This window comes from Phodopus roborovskii, unplaced genomic scaffold, assembly GCF_943737965.1.
Source record: "Phodopus roborovskii unplaced genomic scaffold, PHOROB, whole genome shotgun sequence".
NCBI lineage: Eukaryota > Metazoa > Chordata > Mammalia > Rodentia > Cricetidae > Phodopus > Phodopus roborovskii.
Window position 1 is genome coordinate 66,047 of NW_026126714.1, and position 6,552 is coordinate 72,598.

A 6,552-nucleotide genomic window follows, 5' to 3' on the forward strand; every position below is an offset into this window, starting at 1 on the left:
TCTAGACTCAGGGTTTGTACTCAAGAGGTCTTGACTTTATGTATCACATTCTTCTGTGTTTTATCGAAGCTTTTCCTAATTGCTAAAACAGAAATGTAGAACTAAGTTCATCTGGGCTCTGTGAATGAACACAGTGTGCCATAAATACATACTATACCATTGATATCCTTAACACAGATGTAACATACATAACACAGGTTAACATACATACACAGATACACACCACCATACATTCAGTCACATATATACAAAATACACACACACACACAGACACAAAACACACACACACACACACACACACACACAGGCTCCCACTGAGGTGGGTCTGTGGGATTTACTCATCGCAAATCCGTGATTGTCACCCTGCTGTTTTGGATGGTGACATGACTGCAGTCCTGCAATTGGAAAAAGGGAAATATTGTTAGGGAATGGAAATCAGTTTTGAAACAACTTGTACATTTTATTTATACCAAAAGAGGGCCTTGTGCGACATAGGCTAGCACACATAGCCTAGCTAAGCCAGAAGCATCCTGACATTATTCTACTGCTTCGAGGTTCCCAGTGCTGGATTATAGGCAAACATAAGCACAACTGTTTTCATCAGTGCTGGGAAAGGATTTCAGATACTAATGCTTAAAATTGGAACACTATCACAACTGAGCCACATCCCGAGCAGTAAGTTTTGATTGAAGAATTTCATTGCAGCCAAATAGTTCTCAGCCAAGTGGTGAAATCTTGATGTCATTAGAAGTAATGTCAAAAGTTCTGGTCCCCAACACTCCCACCTAGTTCTCCTCATGCCTCATGTTTAGAGTCAATCATCTCTGTGTATCTCAGGATCTTTTCCATCTATTTTCCAGAGTCACATAGCAAATAGTTTTTTTGTTGTTGTTGTTTTTGTTATTGTGTTTGTTGTTAGAGATGTGTAAGCGCAGTGCACCATTGGAGTCATAATGTACATCAGATGGCAAAGGTGACCCAATAGACCTTGAGGGGAGTCATTACATTAATCAGATTGTAAGGGTGACATTACTGATATTTCAGAGATGGTCACTCTGGGTCTACAACATGATAGGTAATGATCAGTCTAAAAGTCTTATTATGTAACATCAATTAGCCTCAAATTGATGATCTACTACAACTGCCCAAGAGCTTATGCTATGGGTGTTTTTCACCATGGAAGGGGTTATTACAATTGGCAACTTGGGAACTCCTGTTCTAGATAATTCGTTTTTAAAATGAGCAATATCTTTTAATATCTCAGAAACAACATTACTGTACTCCAAAATGGAGCTAGGTAATTTTGAACAGTTCTGGTAGAAAGTTTCTGGCTACAAAAACCTGATCACCCTGGTACGAACCATGATTTACAAGGTGGGGCCTTGAGAATAGTGCTGGGTTTAACAACACCTACTATTCTTGAAGGGAAGTAGGAAGTGTTCACTGCCTTGCTCCATATCTAGGGCATCTGCAAACGTCTTTTACCACACAGGCACTAAACTCCCATGTGAAAATCCACAGAGACAACAAATTAAAATAAAAATAGGTTCTATTTTTAAAAGGCTACACAATGAAAGTACAGGTATAAATATAATGAAATATAAAATTATATATCTTTTTAAAAGAAGAGCTGAAATGAATACAAGTGTTATTTTCCCTTTAGGATCAGAGTGTGATCCAAATTCTATACAATGCATATACATATTAATTATGATACATATAATCACACACAGAATGTTCTACCTCTTAGACTTAGCATTCTGATTCCAGGATTTCAAGCTTCCTTGAATCTCTGTGGTTGTATCCCTGGCTCTTATAAATTTTGTGGGACAGGGTTTGGATATTCTCACAATGTTATTATGTTTCTTCTCCTGTATACAGATACCTACACAGAAAAGAGCTGAGTCCTGATTATGGGGATGGAAGCCCCTCCTGGGGCAGCTTGATATTTCTTTTAATCCAAAAGTTGTCAGTGTGAAAATTCCTGTTCTGAAAAGAGAAAGGCAGACTCATAGTCAAACAGAAATCCCCACAACACTCATTCGTCTCTCTCTCCTCTCCCTCTTTCCATCTTCTACTCTCCCCTTCCCCTTTCTTTCCTCCCTCTCTCTCCTCTCCTCTATGTCCTCTCTTCTTTCTCTTTCATACCTACACTTATTCCCCTGCTCTCCTGCTCTCTCTGCTCTGACCTGCACAATTCTTCCTCCCGCACAGATGATGTGTATGTCTTCCTTCTATTCCTAGTACACACTATCATTGAAGTTCTGTTAGACTATGTCTTCTTTGTCATAGTCCTAATTGTCCTCCCTCCCTTCTCTCCCGCTCTTTTCTCTCCTTCTCATTCCTCTCCTTACGTGTATCTCTCTCTATGGTTTTCTCTCTCTTGATCCCTTTCTTGTAGTTTGACTTAATAATAAAATTCTCAACAGTAGAATTGAGCACAAAGAAGAATCAATCCAGTTCAGGCCAATCACTGTGAGGAATAAATGGGGTAGCACTCAAACCTATGACCACTAATTCCTGTGGGACATTATCCAGGGTACAAAATTCTTTCAAAGAAATAGGATGATTCATTGCTTTCCCAACACTAGCTCTGCTGAGGAATTCAGACTAAGGTGACATTGAAAATGACACTTTAGGCAGTTTCTTGTGTGGAATATCTTCAACCTCTGACACTTGAGATCACTTCTTTGTGCTTTGTCTTAGAAAACGAACAGTGGTGTCAGCACATCTGTTAAGAGCAGCTGGTGTTAGAATGTTCACCTTAAAAGGGAGCTTCTATAGCACTCAGTTAAGACTTTCTGTATATTACTTAGTTTTTACAGTGTTCTGAGCCATAGAGGATTTTGCTCTTGTACCATCTAGGCTTAAATTATATATACTCACTGTTTATATTTGGGTGCGCACACCACTGCAATTGATTCTGGCAGCATCTTCTGGTAGCAAAAATGTGTGTGTACATCCACACTCGACAAAAAGGCAGTCTGGGTTGGATGGGTCTATGGAGACAAAAGAATTCAAGAAATCACAGTAAGCCCAATGACATACCCAACACAGCAGGTCCCAAGAATTTTCAACCACTGCCTCCCACAATGACTCGCCAAATCATGCTGGGACACATCTGTGGTCTGTTAGGTGGAGAAGGAAGAGAAAATGACCTCACTTATCAACCTAATCTATAAGGTCATTAGAAGCTGAGCTTTAAAAAATTACTTGAGGCTGTTCCCTCACTGAGGACTAGACTTTTATTCATCCATATTTACTTATACCTGATGTATAAACAATAACCATTCCAAGTTTGTCCTTTAGCTTCTAACCTACATCTGCTTCCCTCCTGCCTACAATAGAATCTATTCCATCTTAACCAAGAGTTCCCAAACTATTTAGAACTTCAGTTCAACAGACTCTGTGAGTCTTCAGTTCCCTGCCATTAAGAGCTGTGGGATATCTTCCTATGTGAAGAGAAGCCACATCTGGTTGTATTTTGTGTTACTCTACCTAGTACTGTTGCATTAACTTATGCCTCTTCCCTCCCTTCCTTCATAGCCTGCCAGGTTTAAGCACACCTCAGGCAACTGCATGCCACAAAGGGGATGAACATTGCAGATGTTAAGGCAAGCAAGTCAGATGTAAAAACCAAATATCTAACCTCTACATTTCAAGACACAAGCAGTACTGAAATGCTGATATCATGGAGGAAGGCACACTTAGTAGATGAATACTAATGAAATGAGAAAGAGATGGTTAGAACAAGAAGGAGATCAGTCTCAGAAGAGAGAAGTTGCAAAGCTTGACAAGGCCCTTGGAAGGTTCCTGTTTCCTTCTCTAAGAGTATTATTCACATGGATGTTTCATCAAGAAGTCATTAATTACACTGCAAATGTATGCATACTTACAAATTAGCTATATTTTAAAATAGAAAACATTTGGAAAAAGAAAGGGAGTAAAAACTGGTAAAACCAACAAAACAAGCCATTGCCCCATTCATGTACATTTGAAGATTCTGTTAAGCTAGTTCTGCACAGAGTGGCCTCATGACTCTCCCTTCCTATGGGATCTACAGCTTAGATGAAGACTCAACATGACAGTCCTGTAAGACTCCCAGATAGCCGTAAACTCAACCCATTTTTTTCAAGCCTCTTTCTTTCTGGTTATTACTTTTTGGTGCCAAAGTCATCATCCAGAAGTCTTACCTCCTGAATGACAGGATGCCAGTATTCTGCCTGTATACTGTATTTCTATGGATTAGTTAAACCTTTTAGTCTCTGGCACCATGGCCTGCTTAAATTTCAGAAGCCAAACTCATCAATGAACCCCAGCTCCAGCATGAGAACTGAATCCCCTTGCAGATGGAGATTGTCCCTAGGTCATATCCTGAATTCTCTCTCTTACTGTCCCTGGTCTGTGGCTTCTGGGAAACCCATGACCAGTTCTCCTGCAGCCTTTTGTTATGGAATAACCCACTGTGCTCAAGCAGTCCCCATTAGGTCTTATTATCTGTCAGAAAGTCACTTCTCCTGCTGTCACACCCACCATTTACCAGGTATTCTGAATCTCAGCAAACAAAAGCCTCCAGGGGATTATCTCCTGCCTTCACCTGGCTTCACAGAACCTACTTCCATCTGCCATGGTGTATTATTGTAAGGCAAATAAGCAAATTTGGATGCAACTTTGCATGAAGAAGCTCTTTGGGTGTACAAAACCAAGTACTTCTTCATAAAGGCAAAAAGATATCAACAGAGGGAACTCTCTTGACTGAGTGAAATACTTCCATACAGCATTTAGGGTGATGGTGTCTACACCATGTTTTCTTACCTCCTAGGGAGTCTACAATGCACAACACATTAACCAAGAAGTGGAACAATGAAGAACTACACTGAGGAAGAGGTAAATTAGTAAAGCTGAAATGCACCAAGGAATGTGCCTTTTGACTAAACACTAGAACACCAGTGACTGTGGGTGCTCACAGATGGATGAAATTCGTCTTGATTGTGCAGACACAGATCTGGGCTCACCACCTGTGAAATCAATTTGCTTACATGAATCCAACCTAACATCAGAAGGCCCAGTTCCTCTTGCATGAAATATATTTCCTCCTCGTTCTCCGCATAACAATAATTAGGGCCTGCTGTCTGCACAGGAATAATTATGTGGGTCACATGGTATTCTTCTTTGACCTGCCACAAGAAAACAACTTGTTACAATTACTGTCAATCCAACTTTCCATAAATAAATGAAGCCCTCACCCCAGTGAATGACCCTCATCCTTTACCCTCACCCCAGTGTTTCCCCACCTTGACTGCTCCAGTGCTTTCCTGGGAAACAGAAAAATGTAGGGGTAATGAGATGAACATGAGATGTCTCCAATAGCATATCCTAGGTTAGGGTTTTGTTTGCAGCAGGCATTAGGTCTGCTCACAGGTCTTGAAGTGTTTAGTTTCTATTCTAAGCCTTAGCACAAAGTAGGTAATCACCAGGACACAGAAACTCATCAAATTCAAGTTAGCTAATGTCATTTCACACATGGTTCCTTCTGTTGAGGGATATGTATGGATACAGCCCCTAGATATATTCTCTGGGAGTCAAGGGCAGCCAAAGGGGAATAAGATACAGCTTCAGATCAAGAAGGGGTTTTCCTATATTTACCATGGTACCACATAATACACCGCATGTCTCTATGCCTTTCCTGGTGTTCTTCCGTGCACAGCGCAGAAACTGATCACAAAGGTCCTTTGGAAGGACTACAGGGCGGAGGCCTTTGGAGTTCTGACCTGCAAAGGAAAAGAGAGAGAAGTCTGAGGTTACAGGACCTGGTGTCCATGAGCGGAGCTCAGCCTGGTGGCCTGGAGGAAAAATCTCAAAGATATTGGATATCACTTCAGGAGCCCCCTGCCTATAATACAACCACAATCCAGGTGAGAACTTTCTTCTCAAAGCTCTTTCCCTCAAATTAGGCGAGGCCACATACTCTATCCTGGTTGTTTCTACAGTCCAAAAGGAACAGAATAGCTTACTTCTGCTCCGATGTTATGTTATGCAGATGTGTAGATTGCTGAGTGCACAGGCTTTAGGCTCTCTAAGACTGACTCTCTAAGATCATCTTTAAATATGCTGATTGTTGAATACACAGGGCCACAGCTGGGGCACTCTGACTCTCACCAATGTGTAATTAAGAAGGGAATTGCAATTTTGCTTGAGGTTGTCATTCAAGGAGAGATTTGACTCATGCCAGTGCAGACAAGAATCAACCAATACTTTAGAAATATGTAAAATTCCAGCCCAGTAGTTGCATATTTGGATTTTAAGCATTTCCTAGGTGAGGGGCCAGGATTTCAAGTTAAGGCCTATTTAGGCTGTAAAGCCAGATGATACAAATAAAAAATAAAAGTAATAATGTATTTAGATGGCATATTTGAGAACTTTTTTCTTCAATATTTGTGATTTCTCCTTTGAAATCCTTCATATATGAACCATGTGTTTGTACATGTCTATGATATGTGTGAATTTTTCAGAATGTGTATGTTCATGTGTGGGCAAGGATGCGCAGGTGTG

At 40.6% G+C, this 6,552-nt stretch overlaps 1 long non-coding RNA gene across 1 annotated transcript; it reads right to left on the bottom strand.

Annotated features, from left to right (window-relative positions):
• Window positions 1-325: 325 nt before the first annotated feature.
• LOC127214449 (uncharacterized) lies at window positions 326-3,001 on the bottom strand. Its single transcript, XR_007833846.1, has 3 exons — window positions 2,887-3,001; window positions 1,890-1,989; window positions 326-395 (listed from the first exon to the last, which is right to left on the bottom strand). It is a non-coding gene; the product is annotated as an uncharacterized LOC127214449 (long non-coding RNA).
• Window positions 3,002-6,552: the final 3,551 nt, after the last annotated feature.